Genomic DNA, 16,354 nt, shown 5'->3' with positions numbered 1-16,354 from the left:
GGTAGATGAGGGTAAATGGGATCTAAATATCTTATTGTCTGAAAATAAAGGGAAGAGAAATAATATCAAATCGTGTGCGAGAGTGACCTTCACTGTAGTTGGGGAATGAAATAGGAATTTGATAGGAGGGACAGAGTTAGAAACTAAACATTTTTGAACATACTTCATTTCATAAAGTTGATTTTGAAATCAGATCCTTGAAACATTGAAAAGTGATATGGAATAAGTGAAACTTGTGTATTTGGTAGCTGATTATTTAGCGTGGAATTGACCCTAAATCCCCAATCATTTAACTGTACATATCCTCGTGGGATATACTCTTTGAGGGAAAAACTGCCACAAAAATCTCAAACTTTCTATAGCAAACATATTATTAGTGCTGTTATTTGTTTGTTTTTGAGACTATTGGGTATGTGTATGAGGATTCATCGAAAGGGTAAGTATATAATATTCTAATTATATCATTCCTGTGTTTTTAAGTACTAGATTCTATCTATAATTTGATGATAGATGATAGTTAGATAGATGATAGATAGATAGATAGATAGATAGATAGATAGATAGATAGATAGATAGATAGACAGACAGGTAGATAATAGATAAATAGATGATAGATAGATAGATAGATATACAGAGATAGATAGATGTACAGAGATAGACATACATACATACATATATACGTGTGTGTGTGTGTTTTCTAGCTCTTTTCCCTAAAAATTCCTTGAAAACATAAAATAATAAGCCAGTAGGAAGGAGCTCCCATAGCTCACAGGTTGTAGTCTTGAAATGCCATTTGTCACCAAAAAGGATCAAAGTTTCTTTCAAAATGATTGACTCCAAGTCTGGGGCAGGAAATGTTCAAGGTGTCCTTGGAATATCTCCTTACACTAGATAATAAGAACTCTATCAAAGACTAGTAGGGTTATGTCTAAACAAATATGAAGTCAACCCAAGTTAAGTTTCATTGGCCCAAAGTGGTACAACTTGATCACTAAAACTAATTTCTGCTATGAATTTAAACATATCAAATATATGTACAACTATAGATTCAAGTATGATACTAAAAGAAAAAAACAAACAAACAAAGAAACCTTGGTCACCACTGGAAACTTGAAAATAAAAGGGAAGAATTCAGCATTTTATTATATCTTCCCATATTACTAGGTCATCATGAAGTAGATGAGGCAAACTTTCTCTTTATAGAAGTATTCTAGCTAATGAATAAAAAAGAAATGAAAGAATTAGAACATCATTATTGTGCAACACATACTGAATTCATTTATCTAAGAACTCCTCATTCACTACTTCTAATATTACAAAAGTGTCAAGCAAGCATTACATTCATCCTGGTGGAATGTACACATCTATATGTAAACTAGTCTTGTCCTCACCCAAATCAATCCTGAATCTGCCAAGCCAACAGATTCAATTTAGCAGAAATATAGAAGACAGAACAGTATGTCAAACAACATACTATGTCTTAAACAACAGATGTTAAACAGCCATAGTGCTATAATCAGCAAAATTCAGCTTGTGGGAAGCTGTACAGGACAAAATGATCCAGTTTCTTCAACAAAAGCATTGCAAGGTGGATGGAGAAAGATGAAAAAGAACTTTAAGTCTAAAAAGAGTCAAGAGACATAATGGCAAATTTTAATGTATAGAATTTATTTGAATACTGATTTAAAGAAACTTAATGACATTTATAAGAAAATTGGAAATTTAAACATTGCTTATTATTTTTTGACTTGTGATAGTCATTATTAGACTCTACATTTGTCAATATTCATAGAACTATACACCCAGTAGAGTGAATTTTCCTATATGTAAATTTTAAAATGTTCTAAACAAATGGTAGCAAACCAAATCTAGAAATACAGAGGAGGGAAAAATACATCATGCCCAAATTAAGTTTATACTATGAATACAAAGCTTTAAACATTAGAAAAATCAACAGTTTAATGTAGACATTAATAAATGGAGCAAAAAAAACATGAACACTTCAAGAATATTTCATGGAATTTAATATTCATGTCAAAAATTCTTTCCAAAATATGAATAGGACTTCCATAATCTGATAAGGAAATCTATGAAACTCATGTAACATACATCACACGTAGTGTTGAAATGTTGAAAGCTCTATGAGATCTAGAGCAAGACGAGGATACCCATTTTAATAGATTGAGTCCTCCTGAAAGCAGACACTGAGATAAAATCATAAGGAAAAACATGAAATAGAATAAAATGGAAGTAATAAGAGTGTAGATAGTTAATGAGTTTAAAAAATGTTTCATGAAACTTATGTTTCAATTCTATGTGTGTCTACTATATTGTGATGTAAAACCTATTTCTTGTTGCGGTTCACATCATAAAAGTATAAGGAACACCACAGAATATAGAGTCCAAACACGTTTGTAAGTTACAGAAGGCTCTCTTCAACCCTCACTCTGCCTAACTCCACCCCCACAACACCCGTTTCACACCTCCTTTATTGTTCTTTCTAGCATTATTTAACTACTTGCAGTTTTAAGCATGCACAGTATAATTTCAGGTCCCGTGTGTTTGCAAATGAGAATCCTTCCCTCACTGATCCGCATGGTGCATTTCTACAAGTGGTTTAATGCCCAGCTCTAGTGCATTCCCTGCAAAGTTGATTCACTTCCACTTCACTGTCCCCACCTCCACTATAATACTTAGCTCAATGTGTTTCAGTGATTTGCTACAAGCTTCTTTATCTCTGCCCAGGGTGCTTTTTGAAGGCAGTTGTTGTTCCTCAACCATTGTTTTAACAGGGATAATAGATATTTGAAGAAATCAGGGGAGAAAGGAAGGGAGGGAAGAAGGAACTGAGCCCAGAGTCACCGAAGAACATTTCCAGCAATGTTCTACTTAGGCTTGAGCAGTATGTGGGTTAGAAGAGTCTTTGAATGAGGAATTGTCCCAACATTTCCTGTCACTCACTCACTGCCTGCCAAACCCAGTAGCAAACACACTGAGCTGTACTTTCCCACATGGACTCCTGTCACCCCTGTGCTACATACCTCACAGTGACATGCCCCCACAGGGCTACTTTCTTCCATAATGAAAAATGGGCCATAGAAGTATTTTGGCAAAGAGGTAGCACTGAACTGTCAAATTATCCTCTGCTCTGAGGTAGCAGGAGAAGTCCGGCTTCTGTTGTCATTTGCTTCTCACACCTCTGTTAGCTTTTTTAGCTTCATGATGCTGCAAAGACCATGATCATGAAAATCCACAGAGACCTGAGCTTGAACTCTAGCACTTCCCCCACCAAAGCGCCAAAGGGGCTTTGAATGAATTGGAGAAAGAACCTCTTTTCAGGGGGTCATAGAAACCACCCTTTCTCTAATAATTGTGAAAACGTTTCTGAGGACATGTGAGCCCAGAACTTTTCATGTGAGGATACATTGACAAATGAAACATATCTTACCCTCAAGGAGGCTAATGTTCTGGGGATCCATGCCCACCAGTAAAGAGAGAAACGTAATAGTGTAAGTATAAAAATAGAGGTCTGACTGTGTGCATCCCACAGTTTAGTGTGCACACAAATTCTCTGGGATACTTTATAAAATGCAGTAGGTCTGCAATGGGTCCTGAGATTCTGTGTTTGTGACAAGCGCTTGCATCATGCTGATGCTGCTAGCCCCAGGCACCATCCTTTGAATAACTAGGAGAGAGAAACACAGAGAAGTGGAAGTTTATCTCCTCTGATGGTGTGTGAATAAAACAGTCTTCCCAAAGGATCCAAGGCTTGAGCCAAATCTCAACAGCTAAGTCACTGTTTCCGTGCTGATCTAAGTGTTACAGGCATTTAAGTGGAGATGCCAGCATGCCGAATTCATTATGTTTAGGTAATTACAGTGGAGTTATGTGGCTGGAGCAGACCCACGAATGAATCAATGGCAGATGATACCAGGGAACGAAGAGACCAGATGTTAAAGGGCATACCGAGAAGCATAAACTGTCTCTTGTACACATTGAGGAATCATAGAAAATTAAAATATATGAAAATATCTGTGCCTTTTTTATGCTGGGGAAAATGAGTGCTCAGTGTCTCCTGCTGTACCTGTAAAGGAATTTTTGAACAAAATTAAGGAAATGGTAGATTTTGTGTATGTGTGTGTGTGCAAACCTATATGAGGTGTGATAAAAATATGGTTAATGTTTAAATTTAAAAAAAAATAGCACAGTAAAAGACACATTGCCATGAACATCCCTCAAAATATTCCCCGTTGCTCTAAACACACTTATCCCATCATTCTTGCCACTTTCTGAAGCACTTCTGGAAGTCCTCTTTTGTGAGTGTCTTTAGTTGCGCTGTTGTGGCTGCCTCGATGCCCTGAATCACTTCAACTTTGGGGAAGAGCCAGAAGTTGCACAGTGCCAGATCTGGTGAATAAGGTAGATGAGGACACACCATAATGTTTTTATTTGACACAGAAATTGCTGCACCAGAAGTGATGTGAGACATGGAGCCTTTCCATTGTGATCAAGAAATATGTTGAATACTACTGCCCAGTGCCATCCAACAGAAAGGCAGGGATCTTCAATATGGGAAGTGGTGCATCAAACCTTAATAGCAGTGTGTGACAAGTTTCAACTTGTTTGGTGCAGTAGTTGAATGTGAGCTACAGTTGAGAGACGGTATGTTTTAAAGTGTGCTGTAAATCATTCTCCATCATGACAATGTTCCATGTCCTACATTGCTTCTGGTATGGCAATTTCTGTCAAATAAAAATATTACAGTGTGTCCTCATCCATCTTAGTCACTGGATCTGGCACCATGCAACTTTTGGCTCTCTCTCAAAGTCAAAATGATTCAGAACATCGAGGTAGTGCAACTAAAGATACCTATGAAAGAAGATTTCCAGCACTGCTTCAGAAAGTTGCAAGAATGATGGGATGTGTGTTGAAGTGAGGGGCAGTATTTTGAGGGGATTAATGTCAATGTCTCTTTTACTGTACTAATTTTTTTAAATTTAAACGTTCACCGTATTGTTTGACCATGCCTAGTGTACACATGTATGTATATATTTAAATGTTTATATATAATCATGTGTGATTATATGGTGTATGCAGAATATTTTAGGCTTTTCAAAGTATTTTAGCCAAAATAGATGCAGAAATAAATAAATTCGGGACTAAAAGTGTCTATGAAGTATGACAAGTAAGTTCGCAAACTCATCCTAGAAAAAGTGCTACAGACTCATTGTTGAATATCACTACGGTCACCTTCGAAGTACTCCCCTTGGGAAGCTATGCACCGATGCCAGCGCCCAGTCCATGCTTCAAAGCAATTTTGGAACCCTTTTTCTGGACTGGCCATCAGAGCTGTTGTCATATTACACTTGATGTCCTAAACGTCATCAAAATGTCTTCCTTTTAATATTTCCTTTATCTTTGGGTAAAGAAAGAAATCAGTGGGGCCCAATCAGGTGAGTAGGGAGGGTGTTCCAAAGTAGTTATTTGTTTACTGGTTTAAAACTCCCTCACAGACAGTGCCATGTGTGCAGCCTTTTCTGCACTTTCAAATAGTAAACTTGGTTAACTGTTTGTCCAATTGGTACAAATTCATAACGAATAATCCCTGTGATATTAAAAAACTTTAGCAACATTTTTTTTTTTAGTTACAGGTGCACAAAACAATGTAATAGTTAGACATTTATCATTTATATCTCTCACACTGTGTCAGCCCCTCCCCCCCACCCACTATCCCTCTGACATCGCACACAGGCATTACATTTCCACTGTCTCTATTCCTAATGCTGTACTCCGCTTCTTGTAACTATATACATATATATATATATATATATATATATATATATATATATATATATATATATATATAAGCTTGTAGGCGACATTCATTATTGTTCGGCTTCAGCTTCAGGTGTACAGTATAGTGATCAGGCATCTGCATCTTCCTACTGGGCATTTCGGTTGTTTTCATGTCTTGGCTATTGTGTATAGTGCTGCAATAAACATAGGGGTAGCAACATTGTTTTGACTCTTGATTTGGAGTAACGGAACATTTTTGGTCATGGAGAATTGGCTGACTTCCATCATGCACTTTAATGCTTTGCTTCAGGGTTGTATTGGTGCATCCATGTTTCATCACCAGTGATAACTTGGCCCAAAACATCATCTTGCCTCTCCAAAACGTCTTGGCAAACTTCCACTCTCCTTTGCTTTTGCTCGTCAGTGAGCTCCTTCAGGACCATTGTTGCACACACCTTTTTCATGCCAAGATTTTCAGTTAAGATTTTCCTGTTTCTCTATTGGCGTTTACTTAGTCTGCTATGTTTCTTGCAGTCAGCCGATGATTTTGACGCGCAATTCGACAAAATTTTGCAATGTTTTCATCAGTTCTGCTCATTACTAGCCGCCCTGACCTCTCTTCATTAGTGTTGTGTTCACTCTCCTCAGAAACACATTTAACCCATTTGTACACTGCCATTTTCTTCATGGCATTATCCCCGTAAACTTGGACTAACATGTCCCTGATTTCACTTCTACTCTTGCCAAGTTTAACAAGAAATTTAATGTTTGTTCCTGCTCTAATTCAAGCTCAGACATTTGTATGATGGCACACAAAACCATGCAACAACAATAATGAATGCCACTCAGCAAGATACTGCCACAGGTCAACATGAACACAGCTGTGAGACACTGATATACTGAGGTTATAAAACCTTACTGAGCTCTTTGTACAGTGCTGCCAATGTAAGCACACATTCACGAACGTAATTGTCAGATCTTGTATGTGGATTGAAGAAAAGGGTGATACTATTGTTGTTTTTTTAAGTAAAATAAAATTCATATGACATTAATGTCACCATTTTAATGTGCACTGAAAATTCAGTGGTATTTAGTACATTCACAATGGTTGTGCAACCACCACTTCTATCTAGTTCCAGAACATTATCATTCCAAAAGGAAATTCCACACCCATTAACCAGTCATGCCTCATTCCTCCCTCCTCCCAGCTCCTGCCAATCACTAAGGTAATCTTTCTCTATAGATTTACCTATCTGGGATATTTCATATAAATGGAATCATACAATATGTGACGTTTGTGATTGGCTTCTTTCGCTTACATAATTTGCACGTCATCCATGTTTTAGCATGAATCACTCATTTTTATAATCTGTTGTATATAATAGTTTTAAAAAATCCATCCATCGGTTGATGGACATTTGTGTTGTTTCCACATTTTGGCTGCTATTAATAGTGCTACTATGAATATTCACATACCAGTTTTTCTTTGAATGTCTGTTTTTAATTCTTTTAGATATACATCTAGGATGAGAATTGCTGGGTCATATTGTAACTCTATGTTTAACTTTTTGCACTTCCAGTAGAATGTACAAAAGTTCCAATTTGTCCTCATTCTTGTCAACACTTATTTTCCACTTAAAAAATTGTAGTCACCCTAGTGACACGAAATGGTATCTCATTATGGTTTTGATTTTATTCCATGAAGAACATTGATGTTGAAAATCTTTTCATGTACTCGCAGGACTTTTGTATAATTTCTTTGGAGAAATGTTTATTCAAGTCCTTTCCCATTTTTTAACTGGGTTGTTTGGTTTTGGGTTGTTAAGTTGTATTCTATTTTTGTATTTTTCTTTTTTTACATATTCTATACACTGTACCCTTATCAGATATATAATTTGTGAATATTTTCTCTCATTCTATAGATTGTCTTTTTACTTACTTGATAATGTCTTTTGAGGAGCAAAAGTTTTAAATTCTAATGATGTCTAATTTATCTACTTTTTATTTGTTGTCTGTGCTTTTGATGTCATATATAGGAATTCATTGTTAAGCCCAAGATCATGAAGATTTACAGTCTGTTTTATTTTTTTAAATTTTTGTTTTTAGTTTTTACTCTTCTAGTTAGGACTTTTAAACATTTGGAGTTAAATTTGTTTATTGTGTAAGATAAGGGTCCAACTTCATTCTTTTGCCAGTTGTTATCTAGCTGTCCCAGCATAATTTATTGAAGAGACTATTCTTTCCTCTATTGGATAGTCTTGGTAACCTTGTTAAAAATCAGTTGACCATCAATACATGGTTTTATTTCTAAACATTCAGTCTATTCCATTGATCTATATGTCTATCCTAATTCCAATAACACATTGTGTGGATTACTGTAAAATTATAATAAGTTTTGAAACTGGAAAGTATGAGCCTTCCAACTTTGTTGTTCTTTTTCAAGATCAGGACCAACTTTTTCACTTCTGCAAAAATAATAATAATAATAATAATAATAATAATAATAATAATAATAAAGGGTATTGTTAGAAATTGCATTGAAACCATAGATTGCTTTGGAAACTGTTGCTATTTTAACGAGATAAAACACTATATGATCTCAGTTTGTATGAAGATATTTTGTATGATTTCAATATTTTAAAATTTATCAAAACTTGGTTTGTGGCCTAGCATATGGCTTATACTGAAGAATGTTCTATGTGCATCGAAAATGTAAGCATTCTGTTGTTGTTTGGTTAATTGTTATAGATATATCAGTTATATCAAGTTGATTTATAGTGTTGTTAAAGTTCTTGATATCTTAATTGATATTCAGTCTACATGTTCTATCCCTTACTGAAAGTGTGGTATAGAAGTCAGCGACTATTATTGTGGAACTGTCTAATTCTCCCTTTAATTCTGTCACTCTGGTTTCATATATTTTAAGGTTATGTTATTAGAGGCATATATATAAAATTGTTACCTCTTTTTGATAGCTTGACACTTTTATCAATATATAATGTCCATGTCCTTCTTTATCTCTTGAAACTGCTTTGTCTTTTTGAAGTCTGCTTTGTCTGATGTTAGTATAGTTATTCCAGCTCTCCTTTGTTTACTATTGGCATACACTATCTTTTTCTTTTTTTTTTTGAAGTCTGCTTTGTCTGATGTTAGTATAGTTATTCCAGCTCTCCTTTGTTTACTATTGGCATACACTATCTTTTTCATCCTTTCACTTTTTTAAAAAAGCAAGTGTCTTCTAGACCAAATATAGTTAGATGACTTTTTTAAAAAATCCATTCTGTTGATCTATGACTTTTAATTGGAGAGTTTAAGCCATTTGCTTAATTACTTATTAATTATTAATAATTATAATTAATTAATTGCTAATAATTATTAAATTATTAATTATTTTTACAGTAATTTGTAACTACTAATAAAATACTTATTCTGTCATTTTGATATTTGTTTCATTGTGTAATGTCTTTTTTTGTTCCTATATTCCTCCATTACTGCATTTCTCAATGCTTACTGAATTTTCTAGTATTTCATTTTAATTCCTTTTTCTTGTTCTATACAATTTTTTAGTTTTTTCTTAGTGGTTAACATGGGATTACAATTAAGATCTAACTTTGAAACAATAAAGTTTGAATTTACATCCAAAATTAGTTTCAGTAGTACACAAAAACTTCATTTATAGCTTTATTCCTCCTCCTTTTATGTTGTTATTATCCTAGTTAACATCTATATACATTGTATGTCCATACATGGATTTTTAATTCTTTTTATGCTTTTGTCTTTAAATTATATAGAAGAGAAAAAAAGAGGAGATACAAACCAAAAATTCAAAAATACAAGCTTTTATTTTTACCTTTGTGCTACTACTTATGTTTACTGAAGTCATTTGTTCAATTGGCTTTGCATTACTGTCTAATATCTCTTCATTTCAATCTAATAGACTCTTATTGGACATTTCTTGTTGGCATTTCTTATTGGACAGCTTTACTAGTAAGGAATTCCATTTTTTTATTAATCAAGGAATATCTTATTTCTCCTGCATTTATGAAATAGTTTTTTCTGGATATAAAACTTTTCATTGAACTATTTTTTCTTTAAGTACTTTAAATATATCATCCCCTGTCTCCTGGACTGTATGGTTTCTGAAGAGAAATTAACTGTTAAGCTTATTAAAATCCCTTCCACATAACAAGGTTTTTCTCTTTTGTAGCTTTCAAAACTCTATCTTTGGCTATTGAAAACTTGACTATAATTTCTATTGTGGTAGAGAGCTTTGAGTTTATCTTGTTTGCAGTTCCTTGACCTTCTTGAACATGTACATTCATGTATTTCATCATATTTTCAGCCAATATTTCTTAAAAGATTCTTTCTGACATTTTTCTCTTTCTACTTTTCTCTGGGACTCTCATTATGCATTTGTTCATATGCTTAATGTTGTCGTATGATCCTGTTAGATTACATTCATTTTTTTTCTCATTCTATTCTTTGCTCCTCATACTAGATTATCTAAATTGACCTATCATTAATTTTCTGATTCTATGATCTTCACAGTCAAATTTGATATGAACCATTTTAGTGAATTTTCAGCTCCAGAATTTTAATTCCTTTTTACAATTTCTACCTAATTATTAATATATTCTACTTGGTGAGATATCATTTACCTGGTTTCCTTTAGTTCTTTACCCATGGTTTTCTTTAGTTCTTTGAACATATTTAATACAATCTTTGTCTAGTAAGTCAAAGTGCTTTCTCAGGGACCAATTTGATTTATTTTTTTTTTCCCTGTGACTAGAACATGTACTCTCTTTGCATGCTTTATTGTTTTTCTTGAAAGCTGGACTTCCTGAATATTGTCCTCTAGAAACTGTAGAGATCTTTTTTTTTTTTTTCCCTCTCCTTGAGCTTGTGTTCTTGTTTTGGGTGTTGTTGTTTGTTTATGACTCTTCTAAACAAGTCTTCAAAAGTCTATATTATCTGTCATAAGTGGCCTCTGAAAGCTCTGTTAGCTCAGTAGTTAACTAGTGTTTTCTTAGAGTTTCCTTAAATACCTGGAGCCAGAAAGAGAGAAAGAGACAGCAAGAGAGAGAGAGAGAGGGAAGGAAGGAAGGAAGGAAGGAAGGAAAGAAGGAAGGAAGGAAGAAAGAAAGAAAGAAAGAAAGAAAGAAAGAAAGAAGAAAGAAAGAAAGAAAGAAAGAAAGAAAGAAAAGAAAGAAAGAAAGAAACAAGAAAGAAGAAAAAGAAAGAAAGAAAGAAAGAGAAAAAGAAAGAAAGAGAAAGAAAGAATATCTGTCAGTCTTTGTAGATTGGCTCTGTGTTAGGCCAATTCTTCAATGCCAGGCCATTTACAACTCTGCCTTAGCCTTTGCTTCCTGCTTCTCTGGAAGCTGAAGGTCAGCCAGAGGTGAAAGCTTAAAGTCATTTCAGGCCTTTACTGAGAATACCTCCATCCATGGGAATGAGTTTGGCCTTATTGCTTCTCCAATGTATTCAGGGGATTTTTAAAGCTGTTATTCTCTAAACATATTTTATTTCCCAACCTCTAAACATAATACTTTCCAAGGAATTTTGGTCTGTCTATTGCTTGTCCTGACTGTTTTTTCTTGCCCAAGGCTGCTGCTGTCAATACTTTTGCCTTTAAGTGCTTTCACTAAAAGCTGCCTGGGAAGACATCCAATCCTGGGAATGCGCCAAGTCATGCCCAACCAATGCCAGCCCTTGTGCCAATCTTTGAGGGAGCTTTCAGACAGGTCGAAGCAGAAAACCACAATTTTTTAATAATAAGGTCTTTATTGCTCCCTATGGTACTTGCAACCTGCACCAGGTGTTCAGGCTGCCATTTTCATGGCTTTTGACATTCTGCAGTGTGAGAGATGATAGGCAGGTGATTTAAAATGCCATAGCACTCTCTGACCATAATGCAGTGACTTCTTTCTTCATTAAACTTTCCCCTGGTTATTGTGAGCCCTTTACTAGTCTCCAGGGTTCTATAAAAGTTAATTCTGACAGTTATTGCACCTTATTATTTATTTTTCTAAGTGGACAGAGTCCTGGAGTTCCCTATTCTACCATATTTATTGAATTCACCGTGATATTGCTTTGCAGCCTATGCTTTAATTCATGCGTCTGCCCAATTTGAGCAGAGGAGGAAGCAATGTTGAGTATTAATAATTAAGGAGTATTGTGTTACTTCCAGAGTAATCCCTTTTACTTCTGTATCCAAAGGAATTTCTGATCTTCCATCTACTTTGATTACATCTCACCCTGCTGACCTCACAGGAACTCAACAGCTCTGATCCCAGGAGAAAGAACTCAACTATTGAGTGAGATAAAAGTTACTCTTATGTTGGACTTGGCTGCATATATCTTTGTTGCCTCACTTTTGCCCCTCTCTCTTTCTCTCATATAAGATTTGTTAAAATGTGACTTTTAACATTCTAGATATCTCTGAGAGACCATTTTGAAGGTGGGTCTGGGGTATGCACATCATGTTTTATACCATTCATTCAATATTTAAAATAACTTCACACATAATCTATTTCAGGACAAAGCCAGGAACTGGAAAAACATGGAGGAATAATGTGTGGCCATATCCTCACAGAGCTCATAGGCAGCAGACATTGGGTTCCAGATCAAAATATTGTTATCACTATGTAATTGTGGGAAAGCGATGGACTGTAAACCTATAGCTATGACTTTTGTTAAGAAGATAATTTTAGAAATTTCAGCAATATACATTTCTGTCTTCACTCAATAAGCTCATGGAACAATTTTCTAATCTGTGCCCTTGTTTGCTAAGTAAAAGCAGGCAACTCTGAAACCCAAATGGCTATCTGAAAATCAAAGCAGATCTGTCACTGTGTGTGATCAGACCCTCTTCATCCAATGTTTACGTGAAAATTAATCACAACACATTATGTTTCTTCCTTTGGAAAAGGGTCATGAACTATAATAATCCATGTTCTAGTGATTATGAAATCTTATTTGTAATTAGGAAATGGAAGAAAATAATTAACAATTATTATTTTGTTAGTAAAATTGTTCATGAAATCCATTTGGGGAGATGAGGCTAAAAGGCAAAAGAGTGTATTTAACAAGATTGAATAAATACCGATTTACTCTCCTCTGTAAATAAGTATAAAGTTAAACAAAATATATATATGAAAAGACTTTCATGTGGTAAGGACAGGACTGTGATCTCTGGTGAGGAGAAACAAGTGAGGTGAGCCCTGCAATCATCACCCCAGATTTCTGAGCCACTTTCCAGTAAAATAGCTTTCTAGTGACAATGAAGGAGAGCTCAACCAGAGCTGTGGTCTCACTGAATTGAGGAAAGAGATCAGAATTTATGGAAGAGGCTGATGCAGCTAGAATTTCCAGGGCAGATACCACAGAGGAAGAAGGCACAGAGAGATAAAGCAACAGGAATTTTCATAAGTTTCCCTTTAAATCTTTGTCTGTGCATGTACAAGTTGATTCCCCACAAGGCCAGACAAAGAATGAACATGGACCTGTAAACTGAGCAATTGTCATAGCTCACACAAGGATAAGAATCTTTCTAGTTTCAAGCAGCCAGAGTGGAGAGGCTTGATTGAACATAGGGTACGTTCAGTGAATAATCCAGTAGGGAATCTTACTAGTCAGTCTAAACTATTTAGATTCAAACCTGGAAGGATAATATTCAACATTTTTAAACAGCTTTATAGAGATATAATTCACATACTGCATATTTCACCTATTTTGATTGTGCAATTGGCTGTTCCTCGAAGTGCTAAACATAAGGTTACCATATTCCCAACAATTCTACTCCTATGTACATATCCAAAAGAAAACACAAGTCCACAATAACTTGGACACAGGTGTTCATAGAAAATTATTCATAAATACTTAAAAATGGAAACAATCCATAGGCTGATGAATGAATAAACGAAATGTGTTGTATCCGTATAATGAAATATTATTTGGGAATGAAGTACTGACATATGCTGCAAAATGGGCAACTCTTGAAAGCATGCTAAGTGAAAGAAGCCAATCACATAAGACTACATATTGTGTGATTTTGTATATATGAAATGTCAAGAACAGGCAAATATACAAGGATAGAAATTAGTCTCAAGTTGTGGAGGAGCAGGTGGGGAATAGGGAGAGAATGCTAATTTGGGGTGTTATGAAATGTTCTAAAATTAGGTTGTTGTGTTGGTTGCACAATTCTATGCATATAATAAAAAACAGTGAACTGTTCAATCTAAATGGGTGAATTATATGTTATGTGAATTAAAACTCTATAAAGATGAGGTTTTTCTCTTGAGTTTTGATGGGAACAAAAATTAGATATAATACTTGGTGTTGCATGGATGTACAATAAATGAATTATTAAAGATGGTTAGAGAAATTTGAATATGAAATGGACATTATTGAGACAAGGAATATCAAATCTTGACATAGAAACATGGAAATGTAGAGATTGCCCTTCCAAAATAATAAAATAAACATAGTAACAACAGTGGAAAAAACACAGGTTTAAAAAAAAAATATGCTTTTATCTAATTTTGTTAAATAAAAGACAAATAAAATACAAATTTTGTGTGTATGTGTGTTTGGGTTTTCTATACATATATAAAGATTTGGAAGGACATACAATACAAGAATATAAATTCAATTGTGGTAAACTCAGGGTAGTAGGAATATGATGTTTTCATTTTTTTCTTTTCTTTTTTCTTCAATTTTTTTATAGTGTATGCCTTTCTTTTTCAATTTTAATTATTTCAATTAAAGTTGGCATTCAATATTATATTAGATTCAGTTGTACAACATCATGGTTAGACATTTATACAACTTATGAAGTGATTCCCCCGACAAGTCCAGCACCCACTTGGCACCATACATAGCCATCACAATATTATTGATCATATTCCCCATGCTGCACTCTACATCCCCTTGACTATTCTGTAACTGCCAACTTGTTCTTCCCTAACGCTTCACCCTCTTCACCCAGCCCTTCAAACACCCTCCCATCTGGCAACTATCAGTTTGTTCTCCATTCAATGAGTCTGTCTCTGTTTTGTTTATTTATTTTGTTTTCTAGATCCCACATATAAGAGTTATCACATGGTATTTGACTTTTTCTGTTTGAGGTGTCACCCAGCACAATACCCTCTAGGTCCATTTGTTGTTGCAAATGGCAAGATTTCATTCTTCTTTATGGTTGAGCAATATTCCATTGTGTGTGTGTGTGTATATATATATATATATATATACCACATCCGTTCCATTCAGTTGTAGCTTGCTTCCACATCTTGGCTATTGCAAATAATTCTGTAATTAACCTAGGGATGCACATATCTTTTAAAATTAGTGTTTTGGATTTCCTCAGGAAAATGCATAAAAGTGTAATTGTTGGGTCATAAGGTAGTTGTTTTTAATTTTTTGAACAACTGTTTTCAAAACTCCATACTGTTTCCAATAGTGGCTGTACCTATTTACAATCCCACCAATAGTGCATGAGGGTCCACTTTTTTCCACATCCTCACCAAAACTTGTTGTTTGTTGATTTATTGATGATAGCCATCTTGACACGTGTGAGGTGATATCTCATTGTGTTTTTAATGTGTATTTCTCTGTTTATTAGTGATGTTGAGCATTTTTTCATATGTTTGTTGGCCATCTGTATGTTTTCTTTGAGAAAGAATCCATTTTTTAAAAATTGGATTGTTTGGGTTTTTTATTGTTAATTTGTATGAATTCTTTATAAATTTTGGATATTTTCAATTATCAGATATAACATTGGAAAATATCTTCTCCCAATCGGTAGGTTATCTTTTCATTTTGTTGTTTTCTTTGCTGTGCAAAACCTTTTTAGTAAGATGTTCTCACATTTGTTCATTTTCTTTCTTTTGTTTTCCTTGCTTTGGGAGATATAGCAAATACATATCAAATATATTATATATATATATATATATATATATATAATATATAAGTATATATATATATGTCATATATACAGAGGGTGCCAAATGTATATACATTTTATGAAAGGAAAACTGTATTAAAATTGTAATAATATATATCGATAACAAAAGATGAATACAAGTCATGTTTGACTTCTGCAATTACAAGACTTGCTCAAAGTGGTTACCATAAGCATCCAGACACCTCTGAGTATGGAATGAACTACTGCTTGAGCAACACTGACCAAAGTGTCCAGTTGTATACATATTTTTGGCACCCCAGGTATATATATTACTAAGGGCAATGTCAGAGAGTTTGCTGCTTATGTTTTCTTCCAGGAGTGTTATGGTTTGAGGTCTCATATTTAAGTCTTTAATCCATTTTGAGCTTATTCTCATACTGGATATTTTCTTTCATAAGAAAGTGATCCAGTTTCTTTTATTTTTTTTTTTGCATGTATCTTTCCAATTGTCCCAACAACATTTATTGAAGAGACTATCTTTACCCCATTGTATATTTTTGCTTACTTTGTCATAGATTAATTGACCATATAGGTGTGGATTTATTTCTGAGCTCTCTTTTGGTTCCATTGATAAATGTTTCTGTTTTTATGCCA

The sequence above is a fragment of the Rhinolophus ferrumequinum genome, chromosome 16, assembly GCF_004115265.2.
Source record: "Rhinolophus ferrumequinum isolate MPI-CBG mRhiFer1 chromosome 16, mRhiFer1_v1.p, whole genome shotgun sequence".
In the NCBI taxonomy this organism is placed as follows: Eukaryota; Metazoa; Chordata; class Mammalia; order Chiroptera; family Rhinolophidae; genus Rhinolophus; species Rhinolophus ferrumequinum.
Note: the sequence above shows the minus strand (reverse complement) of the source record.